The sequence below is a fragment of the Marmota marmota genome, unplaced genomic scaffold (assembly GCF_001458135.2).
Source record: "Marmota marmota marmota unplaced genomic scaffold, marMar, whole genome shotgun sequence".
In the NCBI taxonomy this organism is placed as follows: Eukaryota; Metazoa; Chordata; class Mammalia; order Rodentia; family Sciuridae; genus Marmota; species Marmota marmota.
This window is the reverse complement of record NW_025999905.1, coordinates 1591931-1612782: the sequence shown is the minus strand read 5'-3', so window position 1 is coordinate 1612782 and position 20852 is coordinate 1591931. Positions and strand designations below refer to the sequence as shown.

Sequence of the window (20852 nt, the reverse complement as noted above, 5' to 3'; positions counted from 1 at the left end):
ATATCTTCATAACAATGTGTCTTGGCGTTGGTCTACTGTGATTTTGTGTGCTCGGTGTCCTGTATGCATCTACAATTTGTATATCCGTTTCCTTTTTTATTTCTGGAAAGTTTTATGTAATTATTTCATTCAGCAGGTTACTCATTCCCTTTGTTTGAATCTCTATACCTTCCTCTATCCCAATGACTCGTAAGTTTGGTTTTTTTATGTTTTCCCATATCTCTTGGATGTTTTTCTCTTGATTTTTTACCAGCCTTTCTGAGTTGGCTAGACCCTTTTCAAGATGATATATTTTGTCTTCATTATCTGACGTTCTGGCTTCTACTTGCTCCACTCTGTTAGTGATACTCTCATTTGAGTTTTTAATTTGGTTTATAATTTCCTTCATTTCTAGAATTATTGTTTGATTTTTTTATTATCTCTATCTCCTGATAAAGATGCTTAACTTCTTCTTTTATCTGTTTATGTAATTCATTTTCAATATGTTCTTTCACTGTTTGAATTTGCTGTCTCGTATCCTCTTTAAGGTTCCATTCCATCTGTCTAAGTTATTCCTTGAGTTCTTTATATGACCATTTTTCTGATGACTCTAGGTCCTCCTGAATATTTAGGCTGTCCTGCATTGTTTGTACTCCTTTTCTTCCTTGCTTTTTCATGCTGCTCATGTTACTTCTTGTTCTGTTTGACTGCTGAGTTACTGTTTACTCTTATAAATTTATTTGATGCTTGGGAGGAAAGATAAAAATATGGAACGCTTCACGAATTTGCGTGTCATCCTTGCGCAGGGGCCATGCTAATCTTCTCTGTATCGTTCCAATTTTAGTATATGTGCTGCCGAAGCGAGCACCCAAACCATAGAGTTTTAATAGAAACCTTTTACCTGAGGAATTTTCTTCTGTTCTTACCTTGTTAAGAATTTTTAATTGTGAGTGGTATTGGATTTAGTAGTTGCATTTCTGCAACTACTAAAATGATAATGTGGTTTTGTCATTTATTCTATTAATGTAGTATGCTACATTGATTGATTTGGGGATGTTAAAGAAAACTGAGGTTTTACTTCATTTTCCCCCTTTCTTCTGCTTGCTTTGATTTTAGTGTACTCTTCTTATTCTGGTTTCTTAATGTGAAAGCCTGGGTAATTAATTCAGAACTTTATTTTTTTCTAATGTAGGCATTTATTTCTCTTTAAGCAGTACTTTAGTTATACATCATACATTTTTGTTTTATTTTATTTAGTCCAAGATAATTTTACATTTCTCTTGTGATTTATTTTTAATTTTTAAGTTATTTAGAAATGTGTTATCTATTTTCTAAATAATTGGGGTTTTACTCAATTTCTCCCTATTGTGTATCTCTAACTTAATTCTGTTACGGTTAAAGAATATACTCATGTGGTTTCCTTTTTTTAAAAGAAGAAATGTGTAATTGCTGTCTTTAGGTGATGTATTCTATAAATGTCAGATCCAACTTGTTTGTTAATTTTGTTTAATTATTTAGTATCCTTTCTAATATTTTCTATGTAATTTTTCCATTAGTTATTGAGAGTGAGTATTGGAATGTCCAACTTTTTTTTTGAATTGTCTATTGTTCTTTTTAATTCTGTCAACTTTTGCTTCTTATAACATGTGCAATTATTATATCTTTTTGATGCATTGACTATTTTATCATTGAGTGTCTCAGTTTGTCTCTATTTCTTGTCTCATATTCAGTTTTTAAAATATAGGTAGTTTTCTTATGCACTGTTTACAAAGTATATATATATTTCCATCATCTTACTTTGAACATGTCTTTCTTTTCCATTTTCCATAGTTTTGTTTGCTTTTTATTTTTTTTAGTCTGAAAAATCTACCTGTATGATGTTTGATACATGCATAATTAGTGTAATTATTGATTTAGTTGGGTGTATGTCCAAAACTTTGTTATTTATTTTCTATTGTTTCATTTTTTCTTTCCTCTACTGATTTATTTTGTGCTAAATAATTTCTAGAGTGCCATTTAAATTTTTCCATTGAAGTATTTACTCTTTTTATTGGAGTTTTCTTAATCATGGCTCTAATCATTAAAATAGCTTATCTTATCATAGCCTAATTCAGAGTAATGCTAACTTAATTCTATAAAATATAAAAACTTTGCTTTACTGTATCTGCTTTTCCTCCCCCTAATTTATGCTTTGCTTGTCATTTAGATTGTTTACATATTTTGTAAGTACTCTGTTTAGCTGTCTAAGATTTGCTTCACAAAATCTTTGTTTACCTGGAAATCTCGTTTTTTTTTCCCTTTGTTTTTGAAGCTTTGTGGGATATATTCTGGGTGTTTTGTTGTTGTTGTTGTTATTGTTATTTTAAGCAAAGTCTGCTTGTGGCTGTCCTTTTTTGGTGCCAGGGATTGAACTCAGATGCATTTAGCCACTGAGCCACATCCCCAGGCCTTTTCATTTTTTATTTTGAGACAGGATCTTGCTAAGTTGCTGAGGCCAGCTTCAAACCTGCAATCCTCCTGCCTCAGCCTCCTGAGTTGCTTGGATTACAAGCTCGTGCCACCATGTTTGGCTGTGGGATATATTCTTGAATGACAGAATTTTTTATTTCGGCACTTTGATTATTTGATTCCACTGTCTTCAGGTCTCTCTCTCTCTCTCTCTTTTTTTTTTTCCTGTTGAGAAGTCCTTATTTAGATTATTGTGTCACTGTGGATGATGAGTCATTTTCCACATGCTGCTTTCAAGGTTTTCTTTGCCTTCAGTTTTCAACAGTTTGATTTTGATGTGCCTGGATAACTAATTCTGTGTTTATCCCATTAGGGTTCATTGAACTTCTTGAATCTGCACACTAATATGTTTCATCAAGCTTGGGAAATTTTCAGCTATCATTTATTCAATAATTTTTTTTTATATCTCTCTTTTTCTTTTTGAGACTATGTTTGTTATGTTGTAAAGGTTGGAGTTCTTTAAGACTCTTTAAGACTCTTTATAAAACTCTGCCTGTTTTTCTTTATCACCCCTTTAGCTTGAATGTTTTTTATTGATCTGTTTTTCCAGTTCACTAATTTATTCTGCTACTTTCTCAAATTTGGTATGTGTGCCTTTAGAGAAATTTTCATTTCAGATATTGAACTATTTCATGGAAATGTAATAGTACTTCTATAATAGGTGGTGCTGCATCTTGAAATTCTACCAAAGTTTCCCATTTGATTCTTTTAAAATAATCTTTAGCATTTTATTGAGATTATCTATTAATTGTATAATTTTCATGTTTTCCTTTAAATTTTTATGCATGGTTTTCTTTAGTTTCTGAACATATTTGTAGTAGCTGCTTAGAAGTCTTCATCCACAGAGTCCAATATTAAGACCACACAGGGACATTTTCAATCAACAGCTTTTACCCCCTGTGTTTGAGACACACCTCCTTTTTCTTTGCTTGTTTTATATGTTTTTGGTTCAGTACAGATATTTTAGATAAGAGCAGCAAATATGTATATTTCATCTCTTTCCTTCCACAAGGAATTTGTAGTTGTTATTATTTTTTGTTTAGTACCTTGTTTTACCAAATCTGTGGAATGTTTCCTTTGCAAAGTGCAACTTCCAATGTCTCCATTTAGTTTCTTTTTTTTTTTTTTAATTATTCAAAAAAATTTTTAGCCTGGCTTACATTCAGTTGAACTTTCTTGTGTTTCTTCTGTGTGCACAAGCTCCATTGGCCACGTGTGTGTGTATGGCTTGGGTCCCTGGGCATTTGCATAGTTCTTGTCAACCCAACATACATGAAGAACTTTTTCTAACTTGTATCTGGTTCACCTACCAGAATGTTGTTAAATATTTGTTTAGTCCACTAGTTTTTCTGTTTGTCCCCCAAATGACTGCAATCTCGGGTTATCCACACTGCTGGCATTCCTGATTGCTTTCCAGTGAGAATTTCCATGGTAATTGTGAATGCTTTAATTGAGTGAACCCCCTTTGGCAAGTGCAGTGAAGCTACTGTTTTTTGAAGTCTGTCCTGCCCTGGGTGAGAGAAATACTATCCTGACAGAGCCAAGTGAGAGGCAGGGGTGGGAGTTGTAGGGTGGAGGCAGATCCAGGCGAGAACACTGCCACAGACTCATTTTTCTAATCTTGAATTCAATACTTGTCATAAATAAATGTGTCTCAGATTGTTAAATGCCTTTGGTTAATTTTCAGAGCACTGGAATGATTGTTTGTTAACAGTTTTGTCCACTTGTAAAGTGAATTTTTAGAGAGAGAGCAATATCTTAACTCCATTGTATTGGAAGTCTTCCTCTTAATTCTGTGTTATGTGCACACTGTGTTCATGAAGACTCATTCATCAGAATGAATAGGCCCATAAATAAACATGAGATGTATACATGGTCCTGTTATACAAAGGATATTTTCACTTCTGAAATGCACTTTTACAGGTCTGGCAGATATAGAGATTAAGGACTTTTAAATAGCTAGACCCAGGTTCAATCCCATTGCTACTACTTGTATAATCTCAGACTCCTTTTTTAACTTCCAGAAGCCTCAGTTTCTCCAGTGGTAAAATAGGGATTATAATACCTACTTTATAATGTGGTTGTGAGGATTAATTGAGACTATTGAAAACACTCAGGGGAGGACCTAAGGTACGTAAAAGTCCAAGAAAATACCACTTCCTTTTGCATAGGGTTGACAAATGATTAACACTGGTTTGTGTGATACTGTTTTTTCCATGAAGAATGAGGTAGAGACTAGCACCTATTTTTTTTAACAACTTGAAAATTAGACTGTTAGAAGAAAAGTTAAAGGAATTGAGACTGAGTCACCAAAAGAAAAAAAAGATGGGAGAGACTTAAAGTCAATACTAAATGATATCAAATTAATAAATATAGACACGTACAGGAGTGCTGATGAGATAGACATTGGATTATGAAGAAAACTGCAAACTAGATAAGAAAGAAAAACCAGTCATAAATCTCTGCCAGCAGATTTTTTTTTAGAGAGGAAGAGAGAAAGAGAGAGAGAGAGAGAGTTTTAAAATATTTATTTATTTATTTTTATTTTTATTTTTTAATTTTCGGTGGACACAACATCTTTATTTGTACGTGGTGCTGAGGATGGAACCCAGGGCCGCGTGCATGCCAGGCGAGCGACTGCTTGAGCCACATCCCCAGCCCCTGCCAGCAGATTTTTAGTGTCACCTAGAATGAGGGACACTGGTGACAGGACTGTCCACTATGTCCACCATGTCTCTGCCTCCTCACTGCCTTGCCCAGTGTTCTGCTCACAGTGGATACTTTGACACAACCACCCTAGGAGGTGGCCATTGCCCTGTACTTGCATCCTCTTGCATCCTCTTCTTAGATGTCTTCCTGAGACCAGAATGGATATCTGGATGTAGGCCGTCAACACAGTTCTCGCCAGTGTTGACCCCGACGTAAGCCCTGGGGATGAAAAATGACAGTGTAATTCAGAGTCCAGTTCTGTTACATTCCTAATATCTGTCCCCACTGAGAAAAAGGGATTTATTAACTGACCAAGTCTAGTATAACTACTAAAGTACAGAAACAGGGAAGATGTCCAATGTACCATCTCACTTTAGTGGTGAGAAGTAAGGCCTAGAGAGAATAAATGACTTGCCCAAGGTCACAGAGCAGTTATGTGGTAGAGCCAACAGGCTCAAGTCATTTGCTTTAGGGTTAGCTTAACTGCCTGGACTTTCATGGTGTTTATCAAATACTGATTGTAAGGATGCAGAATGACAATTTCCATTTCTATAAGTTTTTTCCTCTCGAACAAAAAACAAGGCATAAAGTAGACTGGTTTTCAACAAAATTTGGAAAACACAAAATATTTCAGAAATTACAACTAAATAAACTCTTTAGTTGCGTGGACAGTGTAATTTAGACAAGATTTATTGTATCTCTGACATACTAACTAGACAGTCAATAAATGTGACTGGCTAAGGTCTCTCAGATGCCAGTGTGATGAAATCTCCCAGGGTTTGAATCTAGATTAGAACAGTGGGTCAAGGATCAAGTGAATATAAAACCACACATCTACCCTCCCCCGAATAATAAATAACTCTGAACTTACCAAGTATACCACTTCCTGAGTAGTCTATTCTATTTCTCAACCTTAAGAAACCACATTTGGAGATTTCTAGTACAGTCATGCATTACTTCATGATAGGCACTCATTCTGAGAAGTGCTTCATTGGATGATTTTATCATTGTGCAAACATTGCAGAGTGAACCTAGGTGGTATAGGTTTTGATGCAATCAAGAAATGCAGTAAGCATGAGGTATGAGGCTGCTGCCACCCGCATAACAGGTCATGCTGTTTTATAGTAACCTTTTTTTTTTTTAAATGACTGGGAATACATTGTAAAATAATGATGAAAAATGTAGTATAGTAAATTTTTAAACCAGTAATTTAATCATTTATTACCAAATATATGTGCTGTACATGATAACATGCATTATGCTTTTATCTGACTGGCAGTGCAATAGGTGTGCTTGCACCAGCATTATCATGAACATGTGATGTCGCATTGTGCACTGACATTATGATGGCCACCACACTCCAAGAGAAGAGGAGTTTTCAGCTCCTTTATCATCTTGGGGGAGCCATCATCATATATGCCATCTATTGATTGAAATGTCATTATACAGCACATGATTGTATATACCTGAGGAAAATTCTTCATGATTCTTACAGATCTTGGGCTTGGCAGCCAGCATTCCTGTCCTGGGTCTGTGGTTAGAGGACTCTATTGTGCTTTTCCTTGGGTTCGTGGATTCTGCAAGGGATGAAGAGTCAAGGAGATGTGTAGTTTGCTTCATAAACTTAAATGTGTACCTGAATCTCCTGGTGATCTTATTAAAATACTGAAGATTCAGATTCAGTAAATCTATGATTGGGACATGAGATTCTGGATTTCTGATAAACTTCCAAGAGATGACAAAGCTGTTGGTCCCCAGACCATACTTAGATTCTAGACTTCTCTCCAGGGACTAGAAACTCTGGTATTCCCTGTCTAGAAAGCCAGAACCAACATTCAGGACCTGTGTGGGTCTCTTAGGACTGACTGCTTCAGCTGTCTTACCCATAGGCTGGAGGGCAGCTAGGAGGTAGCTGCGGGCAAGGAGCAGTGACACATTATGGGGTGGGGGAATGAGGAGTCCCAAGTTGGAAAGCTTAAACTTTCAGCTGGATTCTGCTCACAGAAGCATAAGACCCCTCGAGGTTCAGACTGAGAAGGGCTAGGAAGGAAAGGAAGACTCCCATTTTGTAACCTCACTCCACTTTAGGAATGGTCCTGCCTGCAAGTACCTCAGGAAATGTTTGGTTAAAATTATTTTATCTTTGGGCCTAATCACAAAATGGACAGACTTCAGTTTTCCTTTTTCTTCTCCTTTTTTTTTTTTCCATGTTGCTATTGCAATGGGAGAGAACACTTTTGCTTCCCTTTCAATGTCCACAGTAAATACTTGATATATGTCAACAGATTTTCAACAGGTTTGGTCAATAGTGTTCTTTAAAACTTTGAGAATTCTCCTTTGTTCTAGCTGGAGCAAATACGTGTCTTATCTAGGATTTGCTATTTGGTAGAAATTGATAGTCTCATTATATCAACTGTTTAAGGAAGGAGAAGACTGTATTATATGGCATAACTTAAAGGATTCTAATGCTGTCTCTAAAGATTCAGTGGAAATAGTAATTGCTATTAATTTCATTTTCAGTAATGCCATTAACCATATTCCATATTTATTTAATTTTTTAAAAAGTATCTTTTAGATGTTGATGGACCTTTACCTTATTCATTTGTTTATATTCGGTGCTGAGAATCTAACCCAGTGCCTCACACAAGGTAGGCAACTGCTCTATCACTAAGTCACAACCCCAGTCCCTCCATATTCATTTTTAAAGCTTTTACTAAGATGGACAGAGTAGACATGGGAAAAATATGAGTGGTTGAAAAAGTAAATAAGTTTGTAAGGATAACCTGTGCAAAACATTGATCCAAATTCAGCAATTGACACAAGTGGCTCTCTTCTAACATTCTGAATACCTTTCTTAGCAGCGCTTCCTCTTGTCTGTCTCCTTCATTCCCTTGCTAACTTTCTGCTAAAACTTGCATTCACCTACTAAGTTCATATTCTCTCAGTTTAGGCAAAGAAGTGCCGGGAACTCAAAGAATCTTCACAGAAAAGCCAAATTACCTTAACCTCCATCTCTTAGTTTGGCTAATGTAACCCTGAGCTCTGAGTAAATCTTTTAAACTAATTTTTACCAATATTGCCTTGCCCCATTTTTGGTTATGCTGGTTTTTTTGTTGTTGTTGTTTTGTATTCTGTGAATTTATGCTGTTCCTGTCCTCTGCTCTTTTTTTAAACAAATTTTTTTTTAGTTGTAAATGGATGCAATGACTTTATTTTATCTTTATGTGGTGCTGAGGATCGAACCCAATGCCTCACACTTGCAAGGCAAGCGCTCTGCCACTGAGCCACACCCCTAGTGTCTCTCTCTCTCTCTGTCTCTCTCTGTAATATTTATTTTTTAGTTGGACAGAATACCTTTATTTTATTTATTTTTATGTGGTACTGAGGATTGAACCCAGTGCTTCTCAAGTGCTAGGCAAGTGCTCTACTGCTGAGCCACAACCCCAACCCCTTCTGCTCTTTTGACAAGAATTATGAGTCAATACCCAAAATTAAGACAGTAGTCAATTGTCAAGGAGTTGCTGCAGTCTTTGGCCATTGCCACACAGGGTCTGAATTTCCCAAACACAGTATGTGTACAACAAGGTGGGTGCTGCTGATGTTGGCAGCCTGAGCAGACCCTGTAGCAGTGGAAGTAGCACAATCTGGTGGAAACAGCACTGGGTGAAGAGTCAGAAGGCTTTGGCGGGAGTTCAGTCAGCCATGAAATAACATGACCTTGGGCAAGTCCAGCTTTCTGAGCTTCATTTTCCCTCCTGACATAAATAATACTGGTCATTCTTCTCAGGATTATTACTGAGATAATAAGCCAGAGTGTCTTGAAAAAGCAAATGACAGTGGCAGATATTTAATGAGTACTGTTTCTTTTTTCTTTAATTCATTCAGCAAATGTATATGTCAGGCATGAGTTATTCTTTTTTTGGGGGGGGTATCAAGGATTGAACTCAGGGGCACTCAACCACTGAGTCACATCCCCAGCCCTATTTTGTATTTTATTTAGAGACAGGGTCTCACTGAGTTGCTTAGTACCTCGCTATTGCTGAGGTTGGCTTTGAACTTGTGATCCTCCCGTCTCAGCCTCCTAAGCCGCTGGGATGAGTTATTCTTATTAGGGCACTAGGAGACACCTAAGTGATCCATGAGCAGGATCTCACTCCTGGGTTCTCACTGCAGAGAGCAGTGAAGCCACAAGCACATCCTTACAGTGTGATCTGGGTGGCATGGTGTTTCAGTGGCCACAGAATGCTGTTAAAAAAAGAGGTGGTTATGGCCACTTTTGCCCAGGGGAGTTGTTAAAATCATCACAATGTGGTTTGTGGCTAGCTCTTGGAGAATGTTGGGAATTTCTGTACTGAAAGGGGATGAAAGGGTACCCTGGGTGTAGGGATTAGCATGTTCAAAGGTAGAGAGGTGTGAGTGTGCACAGAGTATTGTGAATGGTGGAGCATCGTTTGTATTCTCTTGTATTCAGGCCTTAACTCAGTTAAAAGTGCAGTGCCTCATGGTCTAGTATGTTCCAGTCTGACGTGCTCTTCTCCCCAGCCCAGATTTGCTTCATCTCAGTCAATAGCAACCCCCATCCTTTCGGATGCTATGTCAGAGGCATGCTAGATTCCTTTCTTTTTTCCATACCCCACATTGAATCTGTTAGGAAATTCCCATTTGTTCTACCGGTAAATATGTCAAGAATCCAATCACCTCACCACCAGCAGCAGCTCTACCCAGAATCAAGCATCATCATCTCATGTCAGGATTACTGCAAGACCCTCTTCCCATTCTCTCCATTTCCATCTTTGCTGCTACATCTTATCCCCAAGTAGGAAACAGAGGATTCTTTAAATACAAAAAGTCAAATCACAATACTCTTAGAGAGGTCTATTAGCAACCTATTCGTCTCAGAGGAAAAGCAAGATTCTTACCAAGAAATAAAACCAAAAACAAAACCCCATAAGACATTACTAGATGTGGCCCCTGCTCTCTCCCTGGCCTTGTCTATCCCCATGCAGCTCCATGGCCCCCTGGCTGAGATTGGCCATAGAAGCCCTTGTTCCTGATGTAGCACTTTGCATTGACTCTTCTGTACCTGTAACCTTCTTTCCCTAGAGCTCCATGTCTGTTCCTGTGTCACCTCTTTCAAGTCTTTCCTTTAACATCACCTTTTAGTTAATGCCTAGGCGGTTACCTTCTTTACATTGCAACTCCCCACACCTTACTCCTGATTGTTTGATGCCCAGCATTGAGGAGTTTAGCACCCCTGAAGTAATTATCTTGGATTACTTACAGTTTTTAGGAATTGTAGTATCTTTAATTGGAAAAGTCATAAAAGGTCAGAAATAAGGGAAAGTAAAAATAACCTGGGTCTTTCGTTTGAGGAGTGAGTATTTCAGAAAGAATCATCTGGGTTAAAGAGGAGCTTCCTTCACATTGACGCCCTGGTTTTGTCTCACAGTTCAAATTTTAAAAACTTAAATGCTATTAATTGAGGACTTGAAACACAATGCATATTTCACTAGTCCTCTGAATAAGGAAAGCTTGCATGAGGCCACTGTGTTTCTTCTCTACAGTCTGGAGAACTGGACTGCTTGACAATCCTTGGATGCTTTTGGGTGGGCCGGCAGGGGGGGGGGGGGGTAGCGGGGAAGAAANTGGATGTGTAACTGATGTGATTCTGCAATCTGTGTATGGGGTGAAGGTGGGAGTTCATAACCCACTTGAATCAAAGTGTGGAATATGATATGTCAAGAAATTTGTAATGTTTTGAACAACCCACAATAAAAATAAATAAATAAATAAAAATAAAAAAAAAGTGAAATACAGAAAATCAGCAAGGATTATAATTCAATGGATATATGATGTAGAATATTGTGAATATCAAAGGATTGGAGAGATCCTTAGGAAAACTGAAAAACTTTCAATATTCTTGCAAAATGAAGAACCTCTTGAAAATCATGCTAAAAATTAAACATTATGGGCAGGATGTCATATTGTGTTACCAAGAAACTTTGTTAGAAATTACAAAAGAGAAAATCAAAATGTCATTGCTCTTTTTTGATTTTCATTTGTCCCTCAGTTAAAATTATAACTTGCATTTATATAGCAATTGGCTCAATACTTTTCATAATAAAATCTCACTAAACCTTCCCTCCTTGTTTTCATGCCCTCACTATGTACCATAAATCTTTGGTTCCTGTTTCATTTAGTGTATTCTTGGTCCTGGTAGCCAATTATTCTTACATAGTAACAGTAATGATAAAGGACATGTCATAAAACAAATTTTGAGTCTTAACAATGAATACAACCAGATTCAGTGAGTTCTTTTAAAATTCAGATGTAAATCTTAATTAAATGTGCACATAAGCAAAGAATTTATCACCCAGATAAATTCCATTGTTCTAGAGTGTTAAAAAAAAAAAGTAAATAATGTCCATCATCTTCAATCTCTGTTTATATCATGATAGATTTTAATGCAGAGAATGTAGGGAGTAGGCAACTAAGTGATTAAAACTCACCTAAGTAAATAGGGGCCTAAAAAGTCCAGAAGATTAAAATCAATGAGAAGTTATATGTTAAGTTAGCTCATCAGCTCAGGGATCAAAATATAGAAGAAATATAGAAATATGTTTTTAGTGACTAAATATATATATATATATATATATATATATATATATATATATAAAGTCAGTACTCCACAGGGCAAAGGGGAGCCGTAATAGATTTTGATTAAATAACTGACATAATGAAAACACTGTTCAAGGAATGTTAAACTGACATATGTATGCAAGATCCATATTTAATTTGAACATCTTACAGTATTTTATGCTTGTTACCCTCCTCCAACAATATTTACGGGCTTTGACGTGAAGTCTGGGTTTATAAATATTTTAAAAACAACAAATAATAAGAAAGTATTTATTTTGGGTTAATGGTAATTGTATGTTTTGTTTGCTTAGTGAAATGAGGTTAGTGCCCTTTGTTCAGACCAAATGACAGATGGTCTTAATCTGTTGATGATAGAAAATGTTAGAGCCTTCTCTGACCCTCCAAACTCATCATGATCTTGTTTTATAAGTGGGTAGGCTTCAGTACTATCCTGAATGAGGCTTCTGCTTAGAGAAAGAAAAATGGTACATACTTCATCTGGTCAGAGCAAAGTAGCATTCCCATTTGGGCACCATTTAGTCAAATGTTATAGGAAATATAAAGGTATTTGGCTAAATAATTATTTTATATAATTAAAATAGTGGGGGAAAGGTATCTAAATACTTACTCTATTTAAATTTTGTGCCCAGGACATAGGATAATTAAGGTATGTTCCTTTGTCCTCAAGTAGCATCTAGAATTTGGGGAGAAAATGACACCTACATGGTCATAAGAGAATATTAGATGGAAAGTAGTTGTGTGACTTCAGCTCATAAATGAACATGCAATTAGAAATGCAGCCATACTCCACTCTGTGTTAAGTTCTGATGACAGAGATGTCCCTCTTTTTAGCCACACAGACATAATCAACCCTGCTTCAGAGATGCCTGGAATCATCTGCCATTACCCCTTAAAAATTTGAATTCATTCTTTAAAATAATTAATGCGTTAGTGTCATCCTGGTGTGGTACATAATTTAAAAATTTCTTCCTCATAAATAAAACAGCATTTTAGACCAGCTGCTCTATACACCAAAGAACCAGGGACTAAAAAGGCGTGAGAGAGCACAGAGCTTTGCTTTCCTCAGCCTCATCAAAGGATGTTGAAGCTTTCCTTATTCATCCCACTTCTCCCTGATGTCTGAACTACTCTCCTCCTATTCCTGGTCATGATGCACTTAGTGTGCAGTGTCGACAGTCTTATTTAACCTACCATAGTAAAAAGAATGCCACATCATTTGCCAATATATTTAGCAAAGCCAAACTGGCCAACATGATAATTCTGTATACTTGGGTGATTGCTCTTTTGTATTTTATTCTATAATGTTGAGTTTGGCCATATTAGAGGGAGAGTGTATGTTTTAACTGTATGCAAGTTATATAAAATCAAAGATTATTACTTGAGGCAGCAACCTTGATGGGACACATCTCTGGATCTTTACAGACTCACGTAATAGACTGTGAGGAAATGGGCATGCTATCAGTTTATACCCCCCAAACTTCCCAAACCCACAAATACTCTCATTGATTTAAAACACACTGCATATATGTCCCATCTTCCAGGATCAGATCCTCATTCTCAGGGTATTAGGAGAGGATTTTGGGAGTTTATAATTGTCTAAGGATCTCAGTCTCCAAATGTAAAGGGAGAAAATAATCTGCAATGAATTTGGAAATATATATGAAATAAACATTGATAACATGAAACTGTTTTTTTTTTTGATAGCAGGGATTGAACTTGGGGCACTCAACCACTGAGCCACATCCCCAGCCCTATTTTGTATTTATTTAGAGATAGGGTCTGACTCATCTGATTAGTGCCTCGAGGTTGCTGAGGCTGGCTTTGAACTCAAAATTCTCCTGCCTCAGCCTCTGGAGCTGCTGGGATTACAGGTGTGTGCCACCACACCTGGCCAACATAAAACTTTTATCTTTTAATGGCTTAACTTCTCTGAGTTACTCTCTTTTATAAACATAATTTTTCTTATATTCTTATTAATATTCTGTCATAGTGATTCTTAACCTTTTGGGTTATGAGTGCTTTTAGAAACTAATGAAGGCAATGGTACCTCACTCCAGAAAATTGCTCCAATGCACATGCTTGTAAAAATATTCTATGAAATTGGGGGTGGGGGAGCAGTGGCTCATGGATTTCATCAGATCCTATTGTCCTAAAGTAGTCACTGAATGTAAAGAACTGATTTATTATCTATGCACTAGTTCTGTACCATCCTTGAGAGAATGAAGAAAAGAGTCATACAAATCATTTTCATAGAGGAACTCTGATTGAAAAAGGAGTTACACAAAAGTAACAACGATAAATCAGTTTCCAGTATGTCTTTTTTCCCCTAATATTTTCGCGTTGGAATAAATCATGTTCATTTTCACCAAGATGACTATTTCCTCAGGCACCTTTGTGAATCATGCATTCTACCTATAGATAGTATTATCTACATTCAATTTTTAACATCAAGAATGATAGTTTAAATCCAATTGAAAAAAGGCATGAAGTTTGAAAATGATGTATTTTTACCTACTAAAGGCCCCTTTTTGCTTCCACACATCTTTATTTTCTTTCCTGACAGATGATATACCCTTTTATTCAAGTAATTAGTTAATGCACTGTAACTCGTAGTTTGAGAAGTCAACTGTATGTCTGACTGACTTTTTTCTCTCTAGGGCTTCTCAGAAGCCACTGTACAGCAGTTTTTCCAATACCTCATCTTTCTTAATGGTCAGAATGGCCACCATCTTTGTTATTTCACAGGGAAGGCTATGTGGGACCAGAGCAGCAGATTCTAGCTCATTCCCTTCTCATCGGCTCCCTTTGATGGTCTGTTCCTGGTAAGAAACCTGATATGTCCTCACCCCAGTCAGTCAGCACCACGCTAAATCTGGGACCTAAGATTTGTGGCTGTGACCGGGTGAGGTTGCTTTTCTTTTATAAAGTGCATTAACCCAGGGTTAAAAGCACCATGTATGATTGACAGTCAGAACAAGTGTCCTGGGGCACTTTGGAGCCTGTGGTGTGACTGCTGTCCTCCTGGATGGGGTGAAGAGGTGGTAACAACAGTGTATTTAGATGTGAACTTGTCACTGTGATCAGTAGGGCAAAACTTTAAGATCAGCTTCCAGAAAAGAAATTTCTGTTCTCTGATGTCAACATATGTCAATTATCTGGCTTCCCTGTAGCTGAATATTTCATTCTCTGGTCTTTTCTTGCTCTAGCCTGGTGGAAGAAGCCAGGCTGCAGCTGTCCCCCAGAGGCAGCCCCTGAGCATATCACTTATATTCTTGGTGAGGACTCAGAGCAATAGAAAAAAGGTCAGATTCTGTTTAAGAGGACCATGAAGTATATAACATGTGTTACTGTTGAGATTGTCACCAAAATTAAGTTCCGGTTTCAAAGTGATGGTTCTCTTATCTGAAATATGGACTAAAAGGCAATGGCTAAGGAGCCAATTGATTTTGTTTTGGAGCCTCATCAATCAAACTGATCCTGTTGGTGCCTCAGAATTCTAATTTAAAGCAAGCCCAAAACATATGGTCACGTTTGAAATTACCTTTTACTTTTACCCCATTCATTCATAATTTTCTCACTGTCATGTCTGCAGTCTCCTTTCCTCTTGGACTCAGATGATTTAACCTCTTTGCTAAGAGATCCCTGCTGAGAGCTGTGCTCCTGCATCGGCCTCTCTCTCCCTGCCCACCTCCCTCCCTGCCCACCTCCTCAGCCCTTTCTCCTAGTGCCTTCTCTTCCTTCTCACCTCTCCTTTTAGGTTTTTATTTACTTCCTTCTTGGAATCCCTGTAAGTTTCTTTATCCCCTTAGCTACTTCTGACCTCTGTGGTATGTTAGTGCGTAGTTATTTAATACATACTAAAAGATTGAGAACGACAGAATAAGTGTTACCATCCTCTCCCCTAAGCCCAAGAGGCAGGACGTCACCAATACAGTTTAAGTCCTGTGCCCAACTGTATTCGGCACCTTCTCCCAGGATGGTAACACATCTCATACTGTTTCACATCTTGTTCTGAATGCCCTGGGAGGGAGGAAGATGCTCTTCCTGTGTTCAGCCTGCTCAGTGGCATCTTCTTGGCTGCTGGGGATAAGGCTGGGAGTGAAGCATAAGGAGCTGAGGAGAGGGGACCAGCCAGAGTGGGGGTGGAAAGGAGCAAACTCTTTCCAGTTACGTGTTTTTATTTCCAAACGAGGTAGTGTATTTTATAATCTTTGCTTCTTGGTATGTTTGACAGATTTCACATGCCTAAAAGAACTTGGGTTGGTAGGATACAGACCTTAGGCAGACCCCAGCCAGGCCCCTTACTTGGTGAAATTATACAAGTTACTTAATTTCTTTTAGCTTTTTTTGAGCCTTGTTTTTTAAAAAAATATGTAAAAGTGAGGAGATTAACAGTACCATTTCCCAAAACTTTGTGAAATGAGATAATACATGTAAAGTGCTTTGTGGGGTCTGGCATAGAGAACTAAATAAATGTTAGCTATGGTAACATAGCATTTAACATTAAATCATTATGTAATTTATTCCAAACATTTATTTTAGGATGGAATATGGGGTTTGGAGGCCATGTGACTTGTATTCAGCTCAGAAAAGAGAGCCTAGAAGATGAGAGAAACAGGCTGTGTCCTAAGCACTTGATGGTGGCTCTTGGAGGAGTCATCATTTATGAAATGCCATGTTGCTGTGCAGGGGAGGTTGGAATCTCTACTTCCCAGAGACCTATTCTTTCTACTGGTTCACTTTTCACGGCATGTCATAAACAAACCTCCATTTGTGCAGAAAAAGCTGCCACCATTCTGTTCGTCAAATCTCTTGCCTGCCTGCTAGACAGAATGTGATTAAGTACATTGTTAATCTCCACAGGGCAGGTTAGAAGACTCTCTGTACACTCCTAAGATCCTAGTAATAGCTAAAACCACAGAGTTCTTGAAATAAGCTGTGCAAATTGGTCAGAAAAAAAAAAAACAGGATGATTGAAGAGGGAAGTGATTTCCTCTGGCAGTGGTTACTACCTATTGATTTTCTGTGAATCCTGGATTGAACAGCTTTAGTTCCCTGTCTAGAGGACAGGGGAAATGTCGCCTGCCTCTCTTATTTAACACACAAACAGAACTGAGGTCATGTTGCATTTACACTTTGCTCAGCTTTTTTTTTTCTTCAGGTAATTTTATTACTAAGATTACAGAAGTGGTGCTGATGGTGACACCTACTTCATGAGTAAATATTTTCCTTCTACCAAATCCTTTCATATTCTTTATCTCCTTTCACCTTTAGAAAACCTGGTGTTTATAGGTTTTAATTATATTTCTCATTCAGGGAAGTTTTGACTTTTTAAAAATAAATGTGTTTTTTTAATAAATGAAAATAAATGTATTTTTTTCCATAAATGTGTTCTTTCTATACTAATTATGAAGAATCTGTGAAGGATTTAAAGTTCACTGGGCAGATGATGGCAAAATTATTTTCTGCATACTTCCTTGCAATTTCTGTTGTTAATTGATAAATATATGCTTATAACATTGGAAATTTTATCAGAAAACAGTAATTTAAAAAAAAGTCTTTAAAAATTAATATTTGTGAACTCTAAATAAAATTACAATGGTCTAATTATCAATACTTAAATATAGGAGGGTGAGACGTGAAAATATTCATAAATGACATTTACTATCATAGGGAATACCTTAACATGATATATCAAAGGTGAGTTTTGCAATTTAGACCAGAACATGTTAACATCTGGTTCAACTAATTTCTCTCATAATGCTTTCAGCCTGTTCCACTTCATCTAACATAAGATTGTTCCTTTATATTGTTTTTGTGCATATTTTGTATATACACATACAATCTCAAGCATTTACCATAATGTGAGCTTACAGGCATAATGGATTCTTCTTCACTGGCTGTGTAGGGTTGCTTTTCCATGTATGCTATTTTGGGGTGTGTGGGGCCATAGAGTTAGATCTTTTGCTTTCTAGCATTTATGGCTTCATTGACCTTTGACCAGCACTTCTTTTCTATCAATATACTTTTGCCTTATTAAAGAGATATTTACCATTAATATTTTCTTCCCATTCTACTTCTTTCTTGCTATCTTGCATGCATGTGCACACACACACACACACACACACAATTCTGAAAGATACTTCCTTAGAGAGCTCTGAGTTGTGTCATGCAATGAAAAAAATATAAGACCCTTAAGGGACAAGGGCTATCTTTGAAATGAGAATCCCAGGTGAGCTCCCCTTCCTCTGTCTTATGACTGACTATCTTATCAGAATCATACTTAATACACATATCAAAGTACTCTGCCAAATTCATAAACAAAAGATTGAATGCTCAGTGAACTTAGATGGGAAGAGCGATGTTGCATGGAACATGCAGTTTTAATCTATTTTGGGTTTTGGACATTCAAAGCTAAAATTTCTGACAAATAGGTAAATAAGAAAATAAAGGAAAGTGAAACACAGCATAAATCATGGGAGAAATATGTTAGAGGAGGAGGATGTACAACAGAAAATTATGAAAGTGAACTGGGCAGGATAATGAAGAGAAGAAGCTAATTGGAGATTATCTGAAGATAAAAAACTGGCAACAGTACCCTCTGGGGAAATTAACTGGCAGATGAGAGGCATGTTGCAGGAATACAATGACTAACGTTATCTTTTAAGAACAGTTATGGGAAGAGGACACTTCTTAACAGAAAAGATGAAGTGAGGAATCAGAGAGGGATTAAAGGAATGTGATAAGCACTAACCAGGGTAGATACCCTCCAATTTTTTTGGTGAAACCAAGTATGGATATAATGTGTTAGTGCCTCTTATTATCAAAAGGGCTAGGAGCTGTTGGGGGAAGGGGTTATGAGTAGCCAAGAATCACTTCTGAAAAACTCTCAAAGTAAGGTTTTAAATTCAGACCCATTTTTCCCCCATTATCTTTTCTTGCCACGAAGTTATTGGACTTGATTACTTGTGTCATATTCAGAAGCCCCTATGCTAAAGGTCAAATAAATTTCCATACTGGAAAACAAACCATGAAAAAACCTAGGTGTTTTTACGGTTTTATTAAAATGTTGAAATTATATTAATCACATTCTAATTCATCAAGTTAAGTATTATTTTCCATCATAGCTTGAGAATGAGGATGCAGTGTAATTTCTAGTACTTGCAGGTGCTCGGTAAGTGTTGCACGTGCATGGACACTTACATACCAGGTATATACTAGGCAAAACTCTCCTTTCGCAGCCAGCATGGGGTCAGTCCAGAGCTGCTTTTGTGGGTCAGACTGTGGTGCTACAGACTTCAAGATGGAACGCCATCAGTTGTCTCAGGTATTATGCTCTTCAGTAAAGCATTTGTCCAAGGATCCAGGCAGCCATTGGTTTCCCTGGAGACACTCATCTGCATGTATGATGTGAGTGAGTTGGTATATCTTCTCAAAATCTGCTTTGATAGTTCGTTCTTCATGGACACACAGACATCTTTTGTTTAGTGAGAGAATCTCTACTTCAGAAATAGAAGTTAGCATGTTCTTTTGCACTGACCTTTAACTTGGAAAAGACCAAAGAGATGCACTTGGTGGCAGACACAACTCTCAAGGAATTAGATGGTCACAGCTTTCCTAGTTACCTAGAGGTCTTTCTTGTTCTGTGTGTCACAGATGCAGCTTTGGTAAACTCCACATGAAAGCAGAGGGGTTTTCTAAGGGCCAGAACTTTATTCCTCTGCTGAAATCAGTAGGATCCCGTTGGCCCAGAGTTAGTGATAGAAATTTTAATGCTAAAAGCCTAAAAGCTGAAAAATCAATGTCATATGGCATTAAGAATTGTTGCCACTTTGTGTATGTATTCTTGGATAGTCACTGCAGATTAAAGCTGCTATAATGATGGAAAGACAGGCAGCAACTGACTGTCAGCCCATGGTGTTAAACAGGTAAGCACAACAGTGCTTTTGTTAAAGAAGGTTTTTGTTAAGGAAGAAAACAAGGAGCCATCTGCCTGGTGGACAGAGATCTGAGGGTTGAGTTCTGGACATTTGAGTTAAAAAAAATCTGTAGGAGATTAAGATATGAGTTTGCAATTGAATTGTTAGAATATTTACTTCAGTCACAAGAACATTGTTTTTTTTCTTCTTAGAAATTATAACAAGCTATTCCTGTTAAAGAATACTTAGAAGTACCAGCATCATCTGAAAAAGTCATGAAATATAAATTGTGTTGCAAATGCAAAGAACCATGAGAAATTCAGTCAATCACTGTTTAAGGGAAAACAGAAAATTTAGAAATAACTGGCCCGTGACAACAATAGCAACATCTGAAGAGTGATGTTTCAATACTAGAAGTTTCTCTGATGAATGTGGTTTTATAAGGTTGTCAGTTAATCGCTGTGGGAAATGAATATCCTCTAGCTGAATTGGGAGGGAACTGTCATATGGCAGGACTTCTTTCGGTGGTTCGTAAAGGTAGGTCATTAGATAACAGAGCTGGCAAAATCCAGGAGAAACCTCCCTTGATTATTAATGGTAATAGTAACTAATGGGATGTGCAAACTGCTCTCAGTAATTGAAATTTCATTCCAGTTCTCTTTTGCCTTTACTGGCTTCATTCTGCTTCATTGGAGGAAGTCCCATGCCTTCGACTACATGGATATGGACATAAAATTCAAATCTTGTAAAGCATATTATAAAAGCTCAGGATTTTCCTTGGTTTATTAATCTGTCTAATTATGGAAGACTTTTGTATTATCATTTGTTGTTCAAGTAGTAAGAAATTGGATGTAAAATGAAAGGAAAAAAAAATCCTTCCATGCTTGCCTTCTGGCCAAAACATGTGGCCTGGTGCCATAGAAACCTCTCTAGTCTCAGAAATGATGACAAAGCATAGTTCCAATAAAGCAGGTTCCTTTGCCATACGCCTATGATTTAATCTTTTCTTCTTTTTTTCCCCGTGAGGCAATTCTGTCTAGCATTGTCAACCATGTCAGCTTTACTAGAATGTCTCAA

At 37.2% G+C, this 20852-nt stretch overlaps 1 protein-coding gene and 1 non-coding gene across 44 annotated transcripts in view; one reads left to right on the top strand and one right to left on the bottom strand.

Moving 5' to 3' along the window:
- The window catches only part of Nrcam (neuronal cell adhesion molecule), a 270775-nt gene that overhangs the window by 21702 nt on the left and 228221 nt on the right, over positions 1-20852 (top strand). The window lies entirely within an intron of this gene.
- On the bottom strand, positions 741-847 carry LOC125615528. Its single transcript, XR_007346138.1, has one exon. It is a non-coding gene; the product is annotated as a U6 spliceosomal RNA (small nuclear RNA).